Source organism: Stegostoma tigrinum, chromosome 27, assembly GCF_030684315.1.
Source record: "Stegostoma tigrinum isolate sSteTig4 chromosome 27, sSteTig4.hap1, whole genome shotgun sequence".
NCBI classification, from domain to species: domain Eukaryota; kingdom Metazoa; phylum Chordata; class Chondrichthyes; order Orectolobiformes; family Stegostomatidae; genus Stegostoma; species Stegostoma tigrinum.
Window position 1 is genome coordinate 5,353,653 of NC_081380.1, and position 25,415 is coordinate 5,379,067.

The following is a 25,415-nucleotide window of genomic DNA, read 5'->3' on the forward strand; positions in this document are numbered from 1 at the left end:
AGGTTGAGAGGCGACCTGGCAGAAGCTTGTAAATCGTAAGAGATACAGATAGAGTTAATGGTAGTTGTCTTTTCCCTAGCACAGGAGACTTCAACACCAGTGGCCACATGTTCAAAGTAAGAGCAGAGAGATTTTTAAAAAAGGCATGAGGTAAATTTTTCCACAGAGGGTGGTTCATGTGTGGAATGAACTTCTCAAGTAAGTATGGATGCGGGTACAATTACAATGTTTAAAAGACATTTGGATAATTACACGACCAGGAAGGATTTGGAGGGATACGGGCCAGGATCAGGCAGGTGGGGCTAGTTTAGCCAGGGATTATATGCGGCATGGACTGATTGGACCGAAGGGTCTGTTTCTATGCGGTATGACTCTGTGAATCTATGAGCATCTTCAATCTAATAAATCAGGATTAAGAACACTCAAGTGGCTTATATGGAGAGGTGCTGTGCATGTCAGTTCATGAGCCTGTGCTTCACGGAAGTAACCAGAAGCAGCAGACATTGTGATCTATACCTAAAAGTGACTCAGACAACATGCAGAAAATGGAACTTGAGGCTCGGAAAACAATATAAAAAAAAATGACCAAAGCAATCATAAAATGTCAAAGACCAGCAACCAATGATGTAGCCTTAAAAAAGTTAGCCTTAAATGCATGAGGAATCAACTGAAATGAATTAATTGGGAAGGTATTCAAAGCATTTACGCAAAGGGTAGATAGAAGATCTTTTCATGGTGTAATGCTGAGAAACAGAACGGACAATTCCAGCAAGTGTAGAAGAAAACAGAATGGGTTCCCAATTTGATTGTCTATCATATAGGGCAGAGGAGCAAATTCTTTTGCAAGTCAGAAAGGGCGAAGCAGTTCACTGGATATACACAGAAACTGGTAAAAGCACAATTAAAGTTTGGTCACTGGGGCAAAGAGAGCTCAGATGAAAGCATAAGTTTATGCAAAATACCGCATGAAGCAATTCTTTCAGTACTTTTGCAGTTAGAAGATAAAGATGTGGTTAAGTGCTTTATGTTTTGATTTATGTGAACACTGCTGCTAACATTCTATGCTGCCACTTCGGTTCATCTTTGAACTGTGGGTATCTGTGTGGCATTACAGGCAGTTTTCTTTTGTACCAGCTTACTGCTCCACATAGTATCTCGTGTCTCTAGTTCACCTTTATTTTAAAGTAATGCACTCACTTTCTTCAGTACTGTAATACCGTTTATTTACATTTATATGATAACAGGTTACTGATATAGCTCCATGTGGAATGTTCAAGTCCTTCTCTTTCAGATACAGGAGTGCTTATTTTTGCTGTTTTTCTCATCACTTAAATATTCTATTAACTTCCATATCCTCCCAGTTTCTCTCTTCCCTGATTTATGTAGGTCAGAAGTCACACAACACCAGGTTACAGTCCAAGAGGTTTATTTGAAACCACAAGCTTTCGGAGCGCTGCTCCTTCTTCAGGTGATGAAGGAGCCATGCTCTGAAAGCTTGTGATTTCAAATAAACCTGTTGGACGTAACCAGGTGCCATGTGATTTCTGACCTTGTCTACCCCAGTCCAACAATGACACCTCCAAATCTTGATTTACATAATTCCAGCAACTTATCCTTAATTACTTATCTTGTTATTATTATCATTCACATCATCATCACCATCTGTCCCACTCCTCCCCAAGTTAAGATAATCTAGAATTCCCACTAGACACCCCAACTTGGTTCGCTTGACTTCCACAGAGGGTACTAATACCCTACCATTCCTTGAACTGCTGCACCATTCTGTACAGGAATCAATGTAATACACCTGTCCCTGACCCAGAGCCTGTGACACTCATATTTAGGTTTTATTCTTAACTTGACTAAGATCAATGCCTTTCCGTTTGTCTTGATTGTATCCTCAGGTATACATATGATCTTGGTTCTAGAAAACACTCTGGCCTCTTATCCAGACTTACTGATTTGAGTCTCAGAGTTGATCATTATTTATTTTGTGTCTTGAGTTCAATCACTTATGTTGCTTTCTTCCTTTGTGCATTTCCATTTTCTTGACCTTTCTGTGGTGGTGAGAGGTTATATCTGGTCTGAGAGTGCAACTTTAACTATGTATTTCCATTTTTAATCATCTTCCAATGAGTAATTCTGCTGGTGAGTATCCAATATTTAATGTTATTGCTCTGTATATCAGTGATGCTACTTCTCAGTCTACATTTATGGGTATTACCAGCTTTACGCTCTTAATCATCCTCTCTCCTTCTGTGTTTGTTTGAAGTTAAATCGACCCCTGGTTGTACTGCTTCCAAAGTGAACTTTCTGAATTCCTAATTCATAAATTGAGGTCTGTTATCCAAATTTTTTCCTCATGGGTAGCCATGTGCTGCAAAATCATATTTCAGCGGTTGCCATAAATGTATGAAGTCTTGAAACATTGATCTGTCTTGTATATTAGTCTGCCAGAATTAAATATTTCTTACCCTTTGAAGGTGAGTAAATCTAATGCTAACCTTTCCCAAGGCTTTTGTGGAAATTTTGATAACAATAATAGTTCTTTGGCACTTGACTATTAATGGTACACATGTAGTACAACTGGATAGAATTTTTATTTCTTTCTAAATATTTGCCCATCATATGGATTGTTGAGCTATTATCCTGATTTCTGTGATTCGTATGAACCTGTTTAGGATCTCTTTCCTTATTGAATTCTGTTTATGATATTTTTTCAATTCATGCTCTGCTGGACATTATTTGGATCCTTTTCAGACAGATCTTTTGCTGTTGAATGTGATTTGTCTTTGATGAGGATTAAGTTCTTTGTCAGCCTGGACCACTGTTGACCTGGATACTGTATTAGCCCTACTCGGTGCTAGGCCTTAGACATACACTACCAAACTGCATCTCATTCGTTCGAGCCTGAATCTCTGTATTCGTAATGACATTTCTGTGATTTCCTTTTATACTTGTAATGGAGCTAGTGTCCTTGGTTCTGCTTTGACCTGGAATCTTCAAATCTTTCAAATCCCCACGTAACAGGCATTGCCTCTTTTTCAATTGTAGCGTATGACTCTCCACTTCTTGTTAATGTTCTTGATGTGAAGTTTATGAGTTTGTTGGTTCCATCATTCCACCCCTGAATGAAAACTGCAGCTAGTTACATGAATGTTGTACCCATGGATACTTTAGCAAGTAATTGAGTTATAATGAGCCATAATATGTCTGAGTTGAGTAGCTTCTCCTTAATATTCTGGAAAGCTGCAGTCCATTCCTGTGTCCAGTACCTTTGCTGGCCTTTGTTGAAATTTCCCCTTTATGGGTTGTGTGAGCTGGGGTAAGTTAGGAATGACCTTTCCTATTTAATTCACCATGCCTAAGAAGCACTATGTCATTGACACATCTCAGTGCTAGAAATTCACTGTGGCCTTAGTCATAGAGTCATACAGCATGGAAACAGATCCTTCGGTCCAAGCAGTCCATGCCGACCATAATCCCAAACTAAACCAGTCCCGCCTGCCTGCGCTTGGCCCATATCCATCCAAACCTTTCCTATTTATGTACTTACCTAAATGTTTCTTTTTAATGTTGTAATTGTGCTGCATCCATCATTTCCTCTGGAAGTTCATTCCGTACATGAACCACTATGTAAAAAAATTGCCCCTCATGCCTTTTAAAAATCTTTCTCCTCTCACCTTAAAATATGCCCCTAGCCCTTGAAATTCCCCACCTAGGGAAAAGACCTTAAGACCATAAGACATAGAAGTGGAAGTAAGGCCATTCGGCCCATCAAGTCCACTCCACCATTTAAATCATGGCTGATGAGCATTTCAACTCCACTTCCCTGCACTCTCCCCGTAGCCCTTGATTCCTTCTGAGATCAAGAATTTGTCAACTTCTCTCTTGAAGGCATCCAACGTCCTGGCCTCCACTGCACTCCGTGGCAATGAATTCAACAAGCCCAACACACTCTGGCTGAAGAAATTGTCTCCTCATTTCCATTTTAAATTTACCCCCTCTAATTTTAAGGCTGTGCCCACGGGTCCTAGTCTCACCGCCTAACGGAAACAACTTCCTGGCGTCGACCCCTTCTAAACCATACATTATCTTGTAAGTTTCTATTAGATCTCCCCTCAACCATCTAAACTCTAATGAGTACAATCCCAGGATCCTTAGCCGTTCATCATACGTTAAACCTACTATTCCAGGGATCATCCATGTGAATCTCCGCTGGACACGCTTCAGGGCTAGTATGTCCTTCCTGAGGTATGGGGCCCAAAATCAGACACAGTATTCTGAATGGGGCCTAACTAGACCTTTATAAAGCCTCAGAAGCACATCGCTGCTTTTATATTCCAACCCTCGTGAGATAAACAACAACATTACATTCGCTTTCTTAATTACTGACTCTACCTGCAAGTTAACCTTTAGAGAATCCTGGACCAACACTCCCAGATCCCTTTGTACTTCTGCTTTGCGAATTTTCTCACCATTTAGAAAATAGTCCATGCCTGTATTCTTTTTTCCAAAGTGCAAAACCTCACATGTGAGGCACCGTATCAAAGGCCTTTTGGAAGTCTCGATAGATAACATTACTGGGTTTCCCTGGTCTAACATACTTGTTACCTCTTCAAAGAATTCTAACAGGTTTGTCAGGCATTAAATTAAAAGTCATCTGCCATTCACCTTCTCTATACCCCTCATGATTTTATAAATACCTATAAGGTCATCCTTCAACCTCCTAAGTTCTCATGAAAAACGTCCCAGCCTATCCAGCCTTTCCCCATAACTCAAACCCTTCATTCCCAGTAACATCCTCATAAACCTCTTCTGAACTTTTTTTGGAATGTACAGGGATACCTCATTATATGTACCCCTATTATATGTACCAAAGGTGTGCTTGTTGTCCTTGAGAATTGAATTTCTCACTGAGTGTATGGCTTGCATTTTGTAATGCTCTTAAAACTTCTCTTATTTTTTGGTCAGATTCTTTTTTTATCTGACCATGTACAAGGATGTTGTGGTAAATGGTCCTTTGTTTCCAAGAATCCTTGAAACTGCACCCTGAATGATTTCTGATGCAGAATAAATCAAATAGGTAGACGATTAAAACAAAATCATCTAAATGTCATGATAAATGTAGTCAGCAGTGTGAAGGTGTCAGTATGGGAATAACAGTCAAAATTCATTGTTTACATCTAATTTGGTAAAGAATTTGCTTTTCTCAAATTTGATCAAACTGTCGTCAAGTGGATGAATCTCTTTGAATCCTTAGTATAACTAAGTGAAATCTACACACATTCTCGGTTCTTCATTTGGTTTGGGAACAGTTATCAGTCCTGATCATCGTTTTCCCAGTTCTGTAGTGGTAATATGACCCCACTTTTTAACATGGTCTCTAATGGTGCTTAGAACTTTTCTAATAGTGGGTGAGAAACTTTCTTTGGCATGTACAAGCAGATGGACTTAGCACCTTCTTGCAGAGTAGTCTGGCACACATGTACTAATATGTCTAAACTGCTGAATAACCTTGGAAACTCTTGGCAATATTCTCTTTTATTCTCATCTTGGCACATGGTGTTGATTATTTTGAAGAGTCTTAGCTGAGTGCATGTATTTCTACATAGTAGTGAACAGTTGTAGCTCTTCAGCATGCAGAGATTCTCACTAACTTCTTGTATTGTGAAATTGGGTAGAGTACTTGTGGTTTGGAAGGCAGGACATTAGAATTTGTTTGTAAAATGATAGAAGGGAAGAGTGCATGGTCTCTTTAAAAATGACATGCTTCTTCTAAGCTTGAAGATTTAGAAAAATTCCGCAAGCAGCAGCAGGTACAGTGGATTCCTAAAATTGAAACATTTCTATCAAAAGGCTGTATGGTTAGCAACCCAGGCGGTAGTCTTGTTTTGTTATTAAGGCAATCAGTTTGAATATCAGCCAATCAATCTAAACCAGGCACTTAGAGACTAATAACCCAATTAAGTTTAAGCCTGATAGTTTTGACAACCTGGGACGAATCCTATTGTTAGAAATTGATATGTCATCAAGGGCATAAAAGAAGAGGGTATTTGAAAATCAGCATGAGAGCAACTAGAGCCAAAAACCAGCAGCCCTAATGGGAAAATCACTGGCTTTCACAGAATGGTCTAAGCTCTTAGAAAACCAACATCTGACTAAAGGTACAGCAGCACTCTTAGCAAATATTCCTGTCCCAAGAATTTGATGGAGAAAGGTGTTCCTGACTGATGAACAGCGGAGAAGGCACAGAACATTCTGCGAGATGTATTCTGGTTCTAATTTTGAGGGACTATGTTTTAAATTTTTTTGATTAGTTTGGTTTCTATAAGTGGGAATCGTATCTATTGTAGCAGCATATAATTAGAATTTTTGTTTTATTCAGGAATAGTTAGTAGTGGGGGGGAATTGTTCAGTGTGTTAGCAGTTCTATTAATTTGTTCACTATTACAGTTAGACAAATAAATTGTCAGTTGTTGATTATAGAGTGACTTTTCACTTAACCTCCCCCTTTTAACTGAGTGGGTAGTGAGAGGCAGGTTATATCATTTTTCACACTTCCTTTAACAGATTATGTGATGAGAGGAGCTTCTCTGAGCATTTTGGTTTTAGTTATCACAGGGGGGTCAACCTCCGCTTTATAACAGATTGGGGGCTCAGGTCCGGGATTGTGTATGGGATCTGAATGGATATGGACAGATTTGAACAGATTTGGGGTACAAAAGGTCCCACCAGATTTTAACAGACTTGGGAATTAGATCTTTAAATAAAACTTAGGTAAGAAGTGGAAAATGTGTTTAATTTCAGTTACTTGTTGATGGTTAAATAGAAAGTGGGCGAAATTGCTCTTAACACTGCTTAAGAGGTTCTGAGGTTTCAGGATGTTTCCCAAATTTGCCAAGAAATTTTAGAAAGACAGAGGACATACATACTTTTAGACATAGCAAACAGGCTAGAATTGGGATTAACTAGGGATAAGAGGAAAGCTGAAATTGTAAAGGAGTTAGTCAAGCATTTAGGTACACCAGGGAAACTGTCAAGTGCAGTGGAGTTAGAAAAAAATAAATTGCATCTAAGACAACTGGAGTTAGAGAATGAAAGGGGATTGAAACAGTTTGAATTACAGTTACAAGCAGAGGAAAGACAAAATGAAAAAGAGAGTCTGAACTTCAGAAGTTGCAAATTAAACAGAATAGCAGACTCAAAACAATGGAAATGAAGGTAGAACATAGGCTTAGTGTGGAAGAGAGTGATGATGAGTGGACCCTCATAGCCAAAGACTTGAGAGGGAGTAATATAAGTTATGTACATACATATATTGTACACTATTAAGTTATATATGTTATATATTACCAAAATTCGATGAACAAGATGAACAGCCCTTTTTAATTTCCTTTGAGAAATTGGCTAAACAGATGAACTGGCTAGAAACTGCATGTGCAATGTTAATTCAGACCAGGTTGGTAGGCAGGTCCACTGAGGTGTTTGCCGTGCTGTCAGGTGAGACGTCAAGAGAATATGAAGGAAAACATTCTATTTTGAGTGCCTAAAGTTGGTACCAGAAGCATATAGACAATGGTTCAGAAATATAAGGAAGGAACCAGACCTGACTTAAGCCGTGTTTGAAAGAATAAAACGTAGCAACTTTGCTCGATCGTTGAAGAAGCATATGAGAATCTTAGACAGATTATTCTGCTGGAGGAGTTCAAAGCTCATTTCCAGAAATGATAAGAACTCATGTCAGGAACAGAAAGTTAAAACAGTAAGAAGAGTTGCAGAGATGGCGGATGAATACGCAGTAGTGCATAAATCGAAATCTAGCTTCCGATAGCAATTTTGTTCGGTGAGGGATAGAAATTGGGAAAAAGGGAGATCCTTCAATGAAAAACAAAAAGTAGAAAACACTGGGAATAGTTTAACATGTGAAAAAAGAAACCCAAGAGGGTGGAAAAGAGGTGAAAGGCCTGAGGATTTGTCACTGTAATAGAGTGGGACTCACAAAGGCACAGTGCTGGTGGTTTAAGAGAAGCATTGGGGAAAAGGATGTGGTAAAAGAGGCTAAACCAGTGGGATTAGTTGAGGTGGTGAAGGAAATACCAAGAGAAGTCAAGGAGCTGCAGGAGAGTGCACAGCCTAGTCACAGGCTGGATGGTAAGATAGTGCCCGATCTCTTCAAAGATTTCACCTGTGTGGGGAAGGTTTACTCAGGGTAAAAAAGTTAAAATATTAGCAATACAGGAGCCGGTCAATCTCTAATAGTAAGAGATGAAAGTATTTGCACTCCTTCTGAAATGTTACCCGAGAGAGTGATCATCTGTGGAATAAATGGAGACAGATTTAACTGATAAGGCTAGAAAGTCCAATCAAGACTGGGGATTGAAAGATTGAAAGAGTATCTATTCCAGGATTACAGTTTGTTCTTAGAAACGACCTAGCCAGATCAAAGGTAGGAGTGATGGTCATTTTAGTGGAGAAGCTGAAAGAAAACCAGGGAACTGAGGAGTTAAAAGAAAAATACCTGGCATTTCTCCAGACGGTGTGATGACAAGATCCCACAGTCATAAGTTAAAACAAGAAAGGAAAACCAAAGAGAAAGACAATTGAGTTGAGGCCCAGTTAGCTAACACCCTGTTTGATGAAATGGTAAAGGAAGAACCTACACAAGAGGATCAGGCAGAGGTATTTAGTTCTGAAAGACTAATGGAGTTACAACAGAAAGATGAGAGAATAAAACATTTATACTATAAAGCCTAATGGGAGAAGGAATCAGAATGTATGCCAGAATGTTATAACCTTAAGGATAGAATCTGAGGCGGAATTGGAGACCTTGGCAGGTCAGTGCAAAGGAGAAATGGGCGGAAGCTCACCAGATTATATTACCAATAGCATACAGACAGGAAAGTATTGTGGATAGCCACAAATTACCTGTAGGAGGTGATCCAGGAGTGAGGATGACTCAAGCTAAGATACAGAAGCATTTGTATTGGCCTGGATTACATAAAAATGTGGTTGAATTTTGCCGTATCTGTCATATATGTCAAATGGTAGGAAAGCCACAGGCAGTAATAAAACCAGTGCTTTTGATGCCAATTCCCGCAGTTGAAGAACTTTTCAAATGGGTTATGATTGGTTGTATAAGTCCCCTCTCCAAAACCAAAAATGCTAGCCGGTATTTGCGAACTGTAACAGATGTGTCTACCAGATTTCCAGAAACAATTCCATTATGGAATGTCAAGGGAAAATAGGTTGTGAAGGAGTTGCTTGCTTTCTTTACCCTTTGGACTACCCAGAGAAACTAAATCAGAGAAAGGGTCCAAGTTTACTGCCAAACTATTTAAGGAAGTCATGGATAGTTTAGGCATCAAACACTTTAAATCAAGCGCATACCATCCTAAATCCCAGGGAGCATTGGAAAGGTGGCATCAGACCCTAAAGTCCATGCTGAGGGCTTACTGCCAGGATTACCCAAATGATTGGGATAAAGGTATCACATTTATGTTTTTTGCTATTAGAGATGCTCCAAATGAATTGACTTAGCTTATTCCATTTGAATTGATATTCGGACACAAAGTAAGAGGGGTTTTTAAATTAATTAAGGAAAAGTTGATAGGTCTGAAGTCAGAGAACTCACAGTTGGATTATGTATCTGAGGTTAGAGAAAGATTAAACAGAGTAGATGAATTAGCTAGGCAACATTTGAAGCTGTCATAGCATCTAATGAAGCAAGAAGCAGAAAAGAAATTTGAAATTTGTATGCTTACCCTTGGGGATAAGGTATTGGTGTTGTTACCAATAGTAGGAGATCCTTCAAAGCAAGGTTTAGTGGTGTCTATCAGATTGAGAAGAAGTTAAGTCAGGTGTATTATCTGGTAAAAAGGCCATATAGAAAAGATATGCATTGGGTATGTCATGTGAACATACTGAAACCTGACAATGACAGGGAAAGGGAACCAGAGGAACAGCCATTGGTTACCGCCAAGCAGACTGGGGAATCAAATCCCCCCCAGACCTCCCACTGACTGAGGATGAACGGTCAGTCCGTAGTAAGGGGCTCACCGTTGTCCCCCTACAACCACACATCAATGAATACCAGTCACGGTTGGACATAGAACAGTTTTTCTGCTGCCTTCGCCTCCACGCTTACTTCTTCAACCGGGAACCTAACCCTCCCTCCACTGACCCCTTTGCCCGCTTCCAACACAAGTCTTCCTCCTGGACACCACCCCCAGGCCTCCTACCTTCCCTCGACCTCTTCATCTCCAACTGCCGTCAAGACATTAACCGCCTCAACCTCTCCACCCCTCTCACCCACTCCAACCTCTCCCCCGCAGAACGGGCAGCCCTCCGCTCCCTCCACTCCAACCCCAACCTCACCATCAAACCCGCAGACAAGGGTGGCGCAGTGGTGGTATGGCGCACTGACCTCTACATCGCCGAGGCCAAACGCCAACTCTCCGACACCTCCTCCTACCGCCCCCTCGATCATGACCCCACCCCCGAGCACCAAACCATCATCTCCAACACCATTCATGATCTCATCACCTCAGGGGACCTCCCACCCACAGCCTCCAACCTCATTGTTCCCCAACCCCGCACGGCCCGTTTCTATCTCCTTCCCAAAATCCACAAACCTGCCTGCCCTGGTCGACCCATTGTCTCAGCCTGTTCCTGCCCCACCGAACTCATCTCCACCTATCTGAACTCCATTTTCTCCCCATTGGCCCAGGAACTCCCTACCTACGTCCGTGACACCACCCACGCCCTCCACCTCCTCCAGGACTTCCAATTCCCTGGCCCCCAACACCTCATTTTCACCATGGACGTCCAGTCCCTATACACCTGTATTCCGCATGCAGATGGCCTCAAGGCCCTCCGCTTCTTCCTGTCCCGCAGGTCCGACCAGTCCCCCTCCACCGACACCCTCATCCGCCTAGCCGAACTCGTCCTCACCCTCAACAACTTCTCTTTCGATTCCTCCCACTTCCTACAGACCAAGGGGGTGGCCATGGGCACCCGCGTGGGCCCCAGCTATGCCTGTCTCTTTGTAGGTTACGTGGAACAGTCCCTCTTCCGCACCTACACAGCCCCCAAACCCCACTTCTTCCTCCGTTACATTGATGACTGTATCGGCACCGCCTCTTGCTCCCCAGAGGAGCTCGAACAATTCATCCACTTCACCAATACCTTCCACCCCAACCTTCAGTTCACCTGGGCCATCTCTCACCTTCCTGGACCTCTCAGTCTCCATCTCAGGCAACCAGCTTATAACTGACGTCCATTTCAAGCCCACCGACTCCCACAGCTACCTAGAATACACCTCCTCCCACCCACTCTCCTGCAAAAAATCCATCCCCTATTCCCAATTCCTCCGCCTCCGCTGCATCTGCTCCCACGATGAGGCATTCCACTCCCGCACATCCCAGATGTCCAAGTTCTTAAAGGACAGCAACTTGCCCCCCACAGTGGTCGAGAACGCCCTTGACCGCGTCTCCCGCATTTCCTGCAACACATCCCTCACACCCCGCCCCCGCCACAACCGCCCAAAGAAGATCCCCCTTGTTCTCACACACCACCCCACCAACCTCCGGATACAACGCATTATCCTCCGACACTTCCGCCATCTACAATCCGACCCCACCACCCTAGCTACTTTTCCATCCCCACTTGCCCCCACACGTCCTCCCTTACCCCTATCCCAGACCCCAAGATGACTTTCCATATTAAGCAGCGGATCACCTGCACATCTGCCAATGTGGTATACTGCATCCACTGTACCCGGTGTGGCTACCTCTACATTGGGGAAACCAAGCGGAGGCTTGGGGACCGCTTTGCAGAACACCTCCGCTCGGTTCGCATTAAACAACTGCACCTCCCAGTCGCAAACCATTTCCACTCCCCCTCTCATTCTTTAGATGACATGTCCATCATGGGCCTCCTGCAGTGCCACAATGATGCCACCCGAAGGTTGCAGGAACAGCAACTCATATTCCGCTTGGGAACCCTGCAGCCCAATGGTATCAATGTGGACTTCACCAGCTTCAAAATCTCCCCTTCCCCCACTGCATCCCAAAACCAGCCCAGTTCGTCCCGTCTCCCCACTGCACCACACAACCAGCCCAGCTCTTCCCCTCCACCCACTGCATCCCAAAACCAGTCCAACCTGTCTCTGCCTCCCTAACCTGTTCTTCCTCTCACCCATCCCTTCCTCCCACCCCAAGCCGCACCTCCATCTCCTACCTACTAACCTCATCCCACCTCCTTGACCTGTCTGTCTTCCCTGGACTGACCTATCCCCTCCCCCTCCCCACCCATACTCTCCTCTCCACCTATCTTCTTTTCTATCCATCTTCGGTCCGCCTCCCCCTCTCTCCCTATTTATTCCAGAACCCTCACCCCATCCCCCTCTCTGATGAAGGGTCTAGGCCCGAAACATCAGCTTTTGTGCTCCTGAGATGCTGCTTGGCCTGCTGTGTTCATCCAGCTTCACACTTTATTATCTTGGATTCTCCAGCATCTGCAGTTCCCATTATTTCTGGGGAATCAAATCCAGTTGATTTGGATTTTGATGTGCCCCAGAATAAATTAAATAACCAGGAATCCCTTAAATAATCAGGAATCCCTTAAAGAATGGAATAGGGTGGTGAGCTACCTGTCTCAGGAACAAGGAACTGAATCGAAAGGCTTATTGCAGCACTATGAGGATATATGTGAAGATAGAATGGGGAAGACTAATATGATAGTAAATGATGTGAATGTAGGGAATGCTATTCTGATAAAACAACATCCCTATAGACTTAATCCTCTCAAAACAGCACAGGTAGAGACAGAAGTGTAAGCAATGCTTCAAGAAAACATCATCAAGCCAAGTCAAAGTGAGTAGAGTTCACCGATTGTGTTGGCTCCCAAACCTGATATACTCAGTGATTCTGCATAGATTATCGGGAGGTCAACACCATGACTAAATCAGACTCATAACCAATTCCAAGGCTGGAGGACTGTGTGGAAAGTGTTGGATAAGCAACTTACATCACAAAGTTGGACTTACTTCATGGTTACTGGCAACTGCCTTTGTCGAAGAGAGAGTGAAAGAAGCTTCTGCTTTTGTAACCCCAAAGTGGTCTATATTAATTTAAAACAACAGCCTTAGGAATTTAGAAAGCACTAGCCACATTCCAAAGACTTATGAACAAAGTTGTGGCAAGATTGACTAATTGTGCCATCTGTATAGATGACTTCGTGATCTTTAACCACTCATGGACAGATCACATGGAGTACTTGGCAGAGCTCTATCAGAGATGATGGAAGGCAAAATTGCTCATAAATTTGGCAAAGACAGAATTTGTGAAGGTAGAAATGATGCTGTTAGGGCACAACATCGGATACGGATGGATGTCACCGAGAAACGTGAAGATGAAGGCCAACAAGGAATTTCCAAGACTATCCATGAAGAAGGAGTTGCTATGATTTTTGGGAATGAGCGGATTCTCCAGGAATTTTGTACCAAACTTTTGTAGAGTAGTGGCACCATTGACGGATTTGTTAAAAAATTAATCTGAAATTCCAGTAAACAGATCAATGCCAGGATGCATTTCAGAGCTTAAAAGCAGCATTAACCACCACACCAGTTTTAGCCATGCCAAATTTCTTGAAAACCTTTAAAATCACTATCGGTGCAAGCAATGTAGGGGTTGCTACAGGAGGACGATTGTGGAACTCATAGACCGATCAGTTATTTTTCAAAGAAATTCAGTATCCACCAGAAAAAAATTCAACTGTTGAAAAAGGGTTATTGAGTTTTGTCTTGGCTTTACAACATTTTATTGTTTATGTTGCAAACAATGTATCAGAAATGATTGTGTGCACTGATCATAACCCTTTGACATTTTTGGAAAGATTTAAAGAAAAGAACACCAGATTATTTCATTGGAGACTTAGGTTGCAAGCATTTAATTTACAGATTGTACACACTGTGGATCGTGAAAATGTTATTGTGGATGTGCTTTCGCAGGTTTAAAAGGGAGATGTGTATATGAGATAGAAATGGTAGTTTTCAATGTTATATATGAATATAGAATTAGTATGGAATGTGTAACTCTAGATTAACGATCTAGTAATAGTAGCATTAAGATTTAGTAAAAAAAATGAAGCCATCTTTTCATCATGATAGTTCTTTTTTTTCTTAAGGGGGTAGTGTTGCAAAGTTGGGCAGAGTACTTGCGCATTGGAAGGCAGGGCATTAGAATTTGTTTGTACAATGAAAGGGGAGAAGAATGTGTGCTCCCTTTAGAAGATGATGTGCTTTTTCTAGGCTTGGAGATTTTTAAAAAATGTTTGCGAGCAGCAGCAGATACAGAGAGTTCCTGAAATTGAAACATTTATATCAAAAGGCTGTATGGTTCACAACCCAGGCAGTAGTCTTGTTTTATTAAGGCAACCAGTTTGTATTTAAGCCAATTAATGTAAACCAGGCACTTAGAGACTAAAACCCAATTAAATTTAAATCTGATGGTTTTGACAACCTAGGAACAAGCCTATTGTAAGAAATTGATAGGTCATCAAGGGCATAAAAGAAGAAGGTATTTGAAAATTGGTGTGAGAGCAACTAGAGTTAACAACCAGTGGCACTCCGAGCTAGTATTCCTGACACAAGAATTTGACGGAGAAAGGTATGCCTCATTGAAGGCACCGAGCATTCTGGAAGATGTATCCTGACTGTAATTTTGTTAATTTAATTTCTGTGTTTTTTTATTAATTTGGCATATGTAAGAGGGTCTTATATCTATTGGAACAGCATATCATTAAAATTTTGTTTTAGTCTGGAATAGTTAATAATTAAAGGGGAATTGTTCAGTTTGATAGTAGTTTTGTTAATTTGTTCACATTAAGTTAGATAAATAAATTGTTATTTGTTGATTATAATGTTACTGCCAGGTGTTCATTTCATTTAACCTCCCCTTTATAACAGAGTTGGGGGTGGGTGATGAGAGGCACGTTATATCACTTCTTACACTTCCTTTAACAGATTATGAAGCGAGGCGAGCTTCTCTGGATGTTTCAGTTTTAGTTATTGGAAGGGGGTGTCGACCTCCACTTTGTAACACTTGTCCTTTTATAACTGAGTTTAGTGGTAAGTAGACAATGCACCTCAAGAAATGTGCCTCCTGGACCTTGTAGTTTTGTGTTTTCATGTTATTGTTTTGTTCTTTCAGGTAATGTGAACTGTCTGGCTGGCATTTATTGCCTAACCCTAATTGCCCTTGGGAAGTAGTGAGCTGCCTTTTTGAATCACGGTATTTCATTTGGTGTAGGGACCCACAGTGCAACTCGAGACAGAGTTTCAGTATTTTGACTGAATGACTGTGAGGAAATGACAATATTCCAAGTCAGGATGGTGACTGACTTGGAGAGGATTTGTGGCTGGTGTTGCTCCCGAGCTTCTGCCATCCTTGTGCTTGTAGATAGAAGTGGTTGTGGCTTGGAAGGTGCTAAACCTCTCACTGCCTCAAGAAGGCAGCCAATATAATCAATGATCCCTCTCACCCCTGTTATAATCTCTTCTAATTTCTTCGGTTGGGCAGAAAATATAAAAACATAAACACTTGTTCCAACAGATTCAAAACAGCTTCTCCCCCGCTGTTATTAGACTTCTGAATGGACCTCTCAAATTTTAATGTTCATCTCACTGTTTGCACACCTTCTCCACAGTCGTAACATTGCATTCTTCGCTTTGTTTTATTACCCTAATGCACTTTGTATAGTATGATCTGCCCGTACTGCACGCAAAGCAAAACTTTTCACTGTACCCAGATACATGACAATAATAAATCAAATCAATAAAATACTAGGTAAGGGGCTCCGGTGAATTTCTGCAGTACATCTTGAAATGATATAGAATGCTCCGAATGTGCATTAGTGGTGAAGGCAATGAATTATTGTAGATGAGATTCAAATTAAACAGGCTGCTTTGTCCTGGATGGTGTGAAGCTTCTTGAGTGTTGTAACAGCTGTATTCACCCAGGCAAGTGAGAAGTATTCCAACATGCTCCTGACTTGTGCCTTACAGATGTTTGACAGGTTTTGGGGAATCAAATGGTGAATTACATTGTGCAGAATTCCTCTGATTTATTCTTGTACCCATAGTATTTTTATGGTTAATTAAGTTCAGTCTCTGGTCAGTGGTAACCCTCAGAATGTTAATAGTGGGAGATTCAGTGATGTTAACATCATTGAATAACAAAGGGTGATGGTTACACTCTCTTTTGTTGTACATGTTCATCGTCAAGCACTTGCATGGTGCAAATATCACTTGCGACTTGTTAGCTCAAGCCTGGATATTGTTCACATTTTGCTGGATTTTGACATGGACTGCTTCACTATCCAAGGGGTCATGAACATAGTGCAATCATCAGCCATCTGTCGCACTTAAATGAAATTGGATGAACTTTGAACATCCATTGACTTTAGGCATGACAAACTGTCAACTATATTGAAACAGACCATGTATAAACTTAAATCATATTTCAAACCTTTGTGCCTTGAGACAATTCCTTCTTTGCTATCACTTGGGAATACTGGCTTTGTTGTTTGATCCTCATCCTTAATTTCTTGGACTTCTTCTTTTCCAAATGATTTTCATTTGTCAGTTCTTTTCCCCTTAATGAGCTGTGTGTTTCTGTAATAATATTGTAGCTGCTGCTTTGCAGTATTTCTTGAAGTGCCCAAATCTCTCACATTCATAGTACTCAGCTCCCTGCTGCAGGGCACGTTGCCTTTAAATACACCTTGAACAATTTAATACAGGCAATGGCATAGTCTCCCACTACTTTGGCTGGTGTTCAGAATTCCTATCTTAGGGCATATCCATCCTACTGATTTGAAGGTATTCCTCAAGTATAGACTGATTCTAAGCTTTGATCTCTCCTTGCATAATATATCGGATTAACTATTCTAGCATGAGCTCCTCCTTAGGTTGAAGAAAATCAGATAATTTCTCACCTCTGACATCTAAATGATCATTACTCATCCTTAAAGGACTCTGTATCTAAACATCCTGTCAATCTGTACAAATCTGCTGAAAACATCTCAGTTTATATCTCCTGTCAATTAGTTTTGCCCTTTCTATGAATAGATTTGCTTTGGACTAAAGTAGTCCAAGATACGTATTGAATGCAATGATTAACATTTCTCTACACCCTGTGTGACAAGGACACATTTGGTATAGGCCCAACAACATACAAAAATTTACTGTCCTGATGTCCTGCTCCTTTGGATTGAACCCAGTGATGTACCTTTGGAACTGCCACTTCCAGAGCTTCTTTTTCTGGATTTGGTGTCCCTCAGCATTTTCAAATTTCTATGGCAATGGCAATGTCTCAAAGGAATTGCCATCACCAATCAATTACTGCATTTTGGTAAGTACTTCAATGTTTTTACTCTTTTCATAATCTCAGAATAAAGGGTTCTACATTTAACACACAGTTGGGGAGACATTTCTTCTTTCAGAGAATCTGTGGAATTAGCGAGTTTTGAGAAGATTTGTAGCTCAGGTTGAGTTTCTGGATGTGAGTTTGCTCGCTGAGCTGGAAGGTTAGCTTTCAGACGTTTTGTCACTATTCTAGGTAACATCATCAGTGAGCCTCCGATGAAGCGCTGGTGTTATGTCCCGCTTTCTATTTATCTGTTTAGGTTTCCTTGGGTTGGTGATGTCATTTCCTGCATTGGTGATGTCATTTCCTGTTCTTTTCTCAGAGGATGGTAGATTGGCTCCAAATCAATGTGTTTGTTGATGGAGTTCCGGTTGGAGTGCCATGCCTCTAGGAATTCTCGTGTGTGACTCTGTTTGGCTTGCCCTAGGATGGATGTGTTGTCCCAATCAAAGTGGTGTCCTTCCTCATCTGTATGTAAGGATACTAGTGATAGTGGGTCATGTCGTTTTGTGGCTAGTTGATGTTCATGTATCCTGGTGGCTAGCTTTCTGCCTGTTTGTCCAATGTAGTGTTTGTCACAGTTTTTGCAAAGTATTTTGTAGATGGCATTTGTTTTGCTTGTTGTCTGTATAGGGTCTTTTAAGTTCATTAGCTGCTGTTTTAGAGTGTTGGTGTGTTTGTGGGCTGCCCTGATGCCAAGAGGTCCGAGTAGTCTGGCAGTCATTTCAGAAATGTCTTTGATGTAGGGGAGAGTGCTTATGGTTTCTGGGCCCGTTTTGTCTGTCTCTTTTGGTTTGTTGCAGAGAAATCGGCGAACTGTGTTCATTGGGTACCTGTTCTTTTTGAATACGCTGTATAGGTGATTTTCCTCTGCTCTGCGTAGTTCCTCTGTGCTGCAGTGTGTGGTGGCTCGTTGGAATAATGTTCTAATGCAGCTTCGTTTGTGGGTGTTGGGATGGTTGCTCCTGTAGTTCAGTATTTGGTCCGTATGTGTTGTTTTCCTGTAGACGCTGGTTTGAAGTTCCCCATTGGCTGTTCGCTCTACTGTGACATCTAGGAATGGCAGTTTATTGTTGTTCTCCTCCTCTTTTGTGAATGTTATGCCAGTAAGGGTATTATTGATGGTCTTGAAGGTTTCTCTAATTTGTTTTGTTTAGTGATGACAAAGGTGTCATCCACGTGGCAGACCCAAAGTTTAGGTTGGATGGTCGGCAGAGCTGTTTGTTCGAGTCTCTGCATTACTGCCTCTGCTAAGAACCCTGATATCGGAGATCCCGTGGGTGTACCGTTGGTTTGTCTGTAGGTTTTGTTATTGAAAGTGAAGTGGGTGGTAAGGCATAGGTCCACTAGCTTGATGATATGTCCTTGCTGATGAGGTTGGTGGTGTCGGCTGTATGTGTCTTTGGTTCTTCTAATAGTGTCGTCAGTGTTTCTTTGGCCAGGTTGATGTTGATGGATGTGAACAGGGCTGTTAACATGACTCCTGTGTATCTCTGGGCTGACAGTGTTTACACAAACACATTTTGAAACTGCTGCCTTTATCTACATTACAATCCCTTTGCTGTCTAGCTTCACTTGTTCACACTTATCTTGGAGTAAGGCTCTCTCTCACTTTCTTTAGTTTTGTAACACCATTACATTAATATAATTACAGATTACTGAATACAGCTCCCTAACGTTTGCAACATCTCTCATCTATTCTCATCTCTGCTGTCTGACAGTAAAATAACAAGTTATGATCATCATCATTTGATATTTCATTATACTAAGCCAGAAGCTCTGGGTTCTAGGGCACACAGTGGCTCAAGGGCAGTACTGCTGCCTCACTGTGCCAGGGATCCAGGTTCAAGCTACCTTCTGGTAATTGTCTGTATAGAATTTGCACGTTGTCCCCGTGTCTACATGGGTTTCCTCCATGTGCTCTGGTTTCCACCCACAGTCCAAAGATGGTTAGGTGGATTGGCCAAGCTAAGTTGCCCCATTGTGTCCAGAGATATGTAGATTAGGTGAGTTAGTCATGGCAATAATGCAGGGGAATTTGCTCTGTGTGGAACGCTGTTTGGACTTGATGGGCCAAATGGTCTGCTTCAACTCTGTGGGGATTCTATGATTCTATCCCACCCAGGATTTGACAGCCAAGGAGGGGATGATCAGTAACAATGAGAAAAAAGATTGATTGTCAACCTACTGATCCTTCCCACAATGTCAGTAGCAGGTAGTCTGAATGTGAGAAATTCGTGGACGAACATGTGATAGAAAGAAATGCAATGACATGCATGTAAAAACAGAATTATGCGACAGAAACTTGGTCTCCAGTGTGAACTGCAACACACCAGATCTCTAGTTATTTTACAGAGTATTCTGATCCTTCAGTCATGTGGACTGCCTGAGAACTCATATGAATCAACCACAGACTTCTTATATTTGGTGTAGAAAGGCAAATATTCAGCTGATGTCCCTTTCAACAGGTCTTTCAGTTAGATAATGAATTAGAGGAATTTTTTAAAAAATATAACGAACTTGTTAAGAATTTTCTTTGGAGACTGCATTGCTTTCTGTTTTGGAATTTTCTTAGGATAGATTAACTGAAATAAATGTTGTCTACCCACACTATTAATTTATGCAAGTACACCCACTCCAATCATTCATTCACTGCTGAGTGATTGAAGTCTTTGAACTGAATGCGTCATTTAAAGATATGGTATAAATGCATGTTTACTTGAGCTGTGGTGAAGCTGGAAAATACTGACATATTGGTTAATCAGTTGTTTTAAATTTAGCATTGTAAACAAGTGGCCTTTCCATTAGATGGTTATATGGTATGTTTTTGAAATTCTATAAAGGAGAAAGGTTGCTGAACTATATTTAGAAATGTGACTTTTATGTAATGATTAAATCTGTGATATTGTTTTTTGAGCTGTAGAAGGTGTGTATTTTGTATATTATTGTGGTAATGTGTCATCTTTGTACCCCTTATTGCTTGAAGTAAACATACTATGCCGTGTTATCATGCTATGTGAAAATTTTCATACTCCCAGAGGCTGTTTCTCATGTGGACAATGGGTTGTGCAAGTTATTTACTGATAAGAGCTTTATAACTAAAAGCTCTTTACCTAATGGACTTCTCAACCAAGAGGCAGTTAACTATGGGAGCAAGCTCTTTAAGGCAATTCATGGGACAACTGATCACTTATACAGTCAAACTGGCTAAATGTCTGACCAGGTTTGGTGTCCCTGTCTTGGACTACAGAGTCTGGGGTAAGTGCCATCTGTTCTAGACATTATGATGTGTCTAATCAGGTGGATTTAAAATATTTTTAGGGGTAAACAATTGGATATCCTGTGGAATGTAGAGGCAGGCATTTCTGATTTACTGCTTTCTAGATGTTCTGGGGTAGAGGAACAAAGAGATCTCAGATCACAAATACACCAATCACCAAAAGTTATGCCACAGGTTAGCAAGGCTATACATAAGAAAACTAAGCATTAGGATTTATTTTTCAGAGTATAGAATTGAAAAGCGGGGAAGTTATACTAAATTAGTATTAAGCTTTGGTTAGATGATACTTAAGGGTGTTGCATACTGTTCTAGTTACCACATTATAAAAAAGAATATTGAGGCATTGGAGAAGATGCAGGGAAGATTCCATTGCAAATTCAAAGAAAACCTCTTTACTGAAAGTGTGGTGAGAATGTGGAAATCGCTACCATAGGGATAATCAAAGTGAATAGTGCGGGTTGATTTTGGAGAAGGTTAAACAAACAAAGGAGGGATAAGGAATCGGGGGATGTGCCAGTGGATTATATGAGGAAAGACAGGGGGAAGATCCCGTCCATCATAAAAGCTGAGATCGATGCAAATATCGATGACTGGAGGTTGAATGTTTGCATGGTGAATATATACTAGGCTGATACAAGGTATGGAGAGACTGGTTATGAGGACAGATTGAATGGATTGGATGTGTACTCTTTGTAATGTAGAAGATTACAAGTAACATGCAAGATTCTAAGGGAATTTGTAGGCTAGATGCCAAAAGGTTGTTGCCCATTGAGAGAGTGTAGGACGAGAGGGCTTGATCTCAGAAAATGAAGTCAAATATTTAAGACAGAGGTGAGAGGGAATCTCTTCTGTTAGAGGGTTGTGCGTCTCTGGAATTCTTTACTGCAGAGGGCTGTTGAGGCTAGGTCATTAGTATATTCAAAGCTGAGATAGAAGATTTTTAATCAATAAGGGATTGACAGGTTATGGGGAAAAGGCAGGAATGTGGAGCTCAGGATTATAAGATCATCTGTGATTTCATTGATTGACAAAGTAGACTTGATGGCCAAAATGGTCTACTTCTGCTCCTAAGTCTTACAACAGGCTGTGCTTCTACATAACCTGAACTGGTGTCGCTTTCTGCTGAGCCTAAGACTATTATGTTGGATTTTTTTTCCAAAACTGTGCTGCATTTCTAACTAAATCAGCTGGGAATATAGCGCATTCTATTCAATGATGATGGAATATTCTTTGGAAATGTAAGGACTGATGAGGGATTGTCAACATGGCATGGTGCGTGGGAAATCGTGCCTCATGAATTTGATTGAGTTTTTTGAAGAAGTGTCAAAGAAGATTAATGAAGGCAGAGTAGTGGAGGTTGTCCAAATAACTTCAGCAAGCCATTCAACAAGGTTCCACATGGTAGATTGGTTACTAAGGTTAAATCACATGGAATCCAGAGAGAGCTAGCCACTTGGATACAGAATTGACTTGAAGGTAGGAGACAGAGAGTGATGGTGGAGGTTTGTTTTTTGGACTGGAGGCCTATTGAAGCTGCTGAATGTGGTGCCAATCGAGTGGACTGCTTTATCCTGAATGGTGTCAAGCTTTGTGAGTGTTATTGAAGCTGCACTCAGCCAGGCAAGTGGAGAGTATTTTGTCACACTTCTTTCAGGGTTTAGATATTTCAGGTGAGAAAGCAGGGGATGTAAAATGGGCAGAGGACTTGCATTACTGATTAAGGGGAATACGTTGGGTATTTTCAGCACTTTCTGTTGCCACATTCTAAAATAAGCTATGCTAATCATCATTCAACTCATAATATGGCCCACTGTCCACTTAAGAGCCCATATTAATCCTTGCAATTTGTCTAATTTACTCGTGTGAAAATGGGGTTTCCTTGGAGTTGCAGTGACTCCGATGATGATTTTCTGGGTAAAGGAAGTTTGGAAACTGTCCCTGTCTGGTAGTTTTAATAATATAACGCCTGACCCAGTCACGGCTAGTTAATGTCAGTAATGGTAAATTGAGAGGCAGACCCCTTACGTGGTCAGGATTCTATCCATAGGGATTCAACTTCACAATGGTTTGGTGTCAGTTCAGTTGATCAGTTAATGACAGGCTTTTTAACTTGGGAAAGTGCTCTGCCTCTAATCAAAGAAATAATTCACACTTAACATCAGAAACAAAGGAATGAATACAGTTGTAAATTTCTGAGTTAGTTTGGTTTGGAGTTTATTAAACATGACTCCATTTGTAGAAAAGGAGCTTCATGTTCTCACAAACTTGCCGAGATATTTGCACCAGTGACAGCCACAAATGAAGTGCTGAAAAATGTGGTGTTATTATTGAAGAAAGGTGGTAAGGAAAAGCCAGGGAACTACAGACTGGTGACCCTGGCTTCTATGGTGGAAAAGTTGTTGGAGGAGAATTCTGATGGACATATATTTAGAAAGGCAAATACTGAAAAGGGATAGTCCACATGGCTTTGTGCATGGAAAATCATGTCTCACTAACTTGATTGAGTTTTTTGAAGAAGTGATGAAGATTAATGAAGGCAGAGCAGCAGACATTGTCTATATGGACTTCGGCAAGGTATTCAACAAGGTTCTGCATGGTAGACTAGTTAGCAAGGTTAGATCGCATGCAATCCAGAGAGAGTTGGATATTTGGATACAAAATTGACTTAAAAGTAGGAGACAGAGAGTGATGGTAGGGGTTTGTTTTTCAGACTGGAGGCTTGTGACCAGCGGTGTGCCACAAGGATCAGTGCTGAGTCCACATCTTTTTGTCATTTTATATAAATAATTTGGATGTGAATATGGGAGGAATGGTTAGTAAGTTTGCAGATGACACCAAATAGGAGGTGTAGTGGACAGTGAAGAAGGTTACCTCAGGTGGAACTGAATTCTGAGGAATGGTCACCGGGCCCGAAATGTTAACTCTGTTTTCTCCTTCACAGATGCTGGCAAACTTGCTGAGCTTTTCCAGCAACTTTGTTTTTGTTGTTGTATAACTATGATGTTGGCTGGAGGATAAATATTTGTTAAGACACCAAACCCCTCTACTCTGAATTTGTATCGTGGCATGTTTCATACAAACAAACTTGTTTAACATTCCATTGAAAAAGACAGTGCTTCCAACAGTGCAGTGTGCCTACACTACTGTACTGGAATGTCAGCGAGATTTTCTGCTCCAGTCCTTCAAGTGAGGTTTGAATTCACAACTATCTGACTCAGAGGCAAAAGCACTACATAAATAATCAAGGCCATGGCATTAAAGTCATCAAACTTGCTGTGAAAAAGATACATTTGTCATGGACTTTGATGTAAACTTGAACTTTCAGATTCTTGTTTTGGAATCTATAAGGTTTCAGTGGTGTTGATATCAACAGCTCTTTCAGTGTGGCACTTCCTGTCCAGTTGGACATTTTCTCTAGAACCTCAAATGAACTCTGCATGCTGAGTGCCGGTTTATGGAACACAAACTAGTTTTAAAATGGTGCAAAGAAAATTTAAGCTGGAAGTCTCTGAATTTCTAGTAAACAATCTTTTGTGAATGTAAATCTGAATATAAGATTGGGGCAGTGAGCCAGACCAGTCTTTATTCTTGAACTAAAATAATAATCCAATGTTTTCTTTAAATTGCAGATTGTTTTGATATTTCCATTCAACTAAGTTCTAGGAGACCAAGTGTAGAAAACATGAGTGCTGAAAATAAAAAGCAACTTGCATCTGAAGAGATAAGTTGGGCCCATTTATTAGAGTTTCCACAGTGTATTACCTTGCTGTATGCTTGTAAAAAGGGAGACAGATGAACTGCCGTCATTTATTGATCAACCAGATACAAACTCCATCTTTCCATCGTAATTTCCATTGTTTATTTTAACCTAGCAGAGTAATGGGTGACCTAATTGTGGTGATTAAGGGATTTGAAAGGAAGGTTATTTCCCCCTGGTGGAGAAGCCCAGAACAGTAGGTCATAATGTTAAAATTAGATTTGGGGATGAATGCTTAGAAGCACTTCTTTATACAAAGGATAATGGAAGTTTGGAACTGTCTTCCCCAAAATCCTCTTGATGCAAGGAAATCATTTAGGCATTTCAAAACAGAGAATGATAAGCCAAAAGAGATAGTAGGAACTGCCGAGGCTGGAGAATATGAGATAACACAGTGTGAAGCTGGATGAACACAGCACGCCAAGCAGCATCAGAGGAGCAGGAAAGCTTGACGTTTCAGGTCACACTGTGTTATCTATGATAAGCCAAAAGTTTTGTTCCAAAATTTTGGTGGGTACATTAATTTTTCCTACACTTAAACATGTAATTAAACCATTGTCTAATTGGTAGAATGTGCTTAAGGACCTGCTCCTTTTTTTAGGGTAACAAAAATAGGATGGATTTGTGAAGAGAGATCTCGCGGTTCAGTGGGTAACATCTCTATCGCAGGAGCAGAAGCTCTGGTTTCAGTCCCACTCCAGGATTCATAACCAAGAAAGGTGTATTCAAAATGTGGCCAAACAGTTTCAGTACTAACTTGTAAATCCATCCAACACCAATGGCAGGTGATCAGAGTGGAAGAGATTCCTGGTCAGCCTTGTGAATGGATAGAGATCTTCCACCACGTTACAACAGGGAGACAGACAGCCGAACTAAATATCTCTGAATTCACAACACTGTAGAACTAAAACCTTCGAAGACCCCTAATAGTTATTTCAGTAGTTCCTAA

At 41.0% G+C, this 25,415-nt stretch overlaps 1 protein-coding gene across 2 annotated transcripts in view; it reads left to right on the top strand.

The window, feature by feature from the left end:
* LOC125464771 (linker for activation of T-cells family member 2-like) overlaps positions 1 to 25,415 on the top strand; it is a 132,026-nt gene that overhangs the window by 5,038 nt on the left and 101,573 nt on the right. Inside the window, exon 1 of one of the 2 annotated variants that reach the window (XM_059655380.1) lies at positions 20,138 to 20,248. The exons of the other annotated variant lie outside the window; for it this stretch is intronic. The gene's annotated coding sequence lies outside the window, so the exon portion shown is untranslated. Of the gene's footprint in view, positions 1 to 20,137; positions 20,249 to 25,415 lie in introns of those variants that run through there. 2 annotated transcript variants of the gene reach the window in all.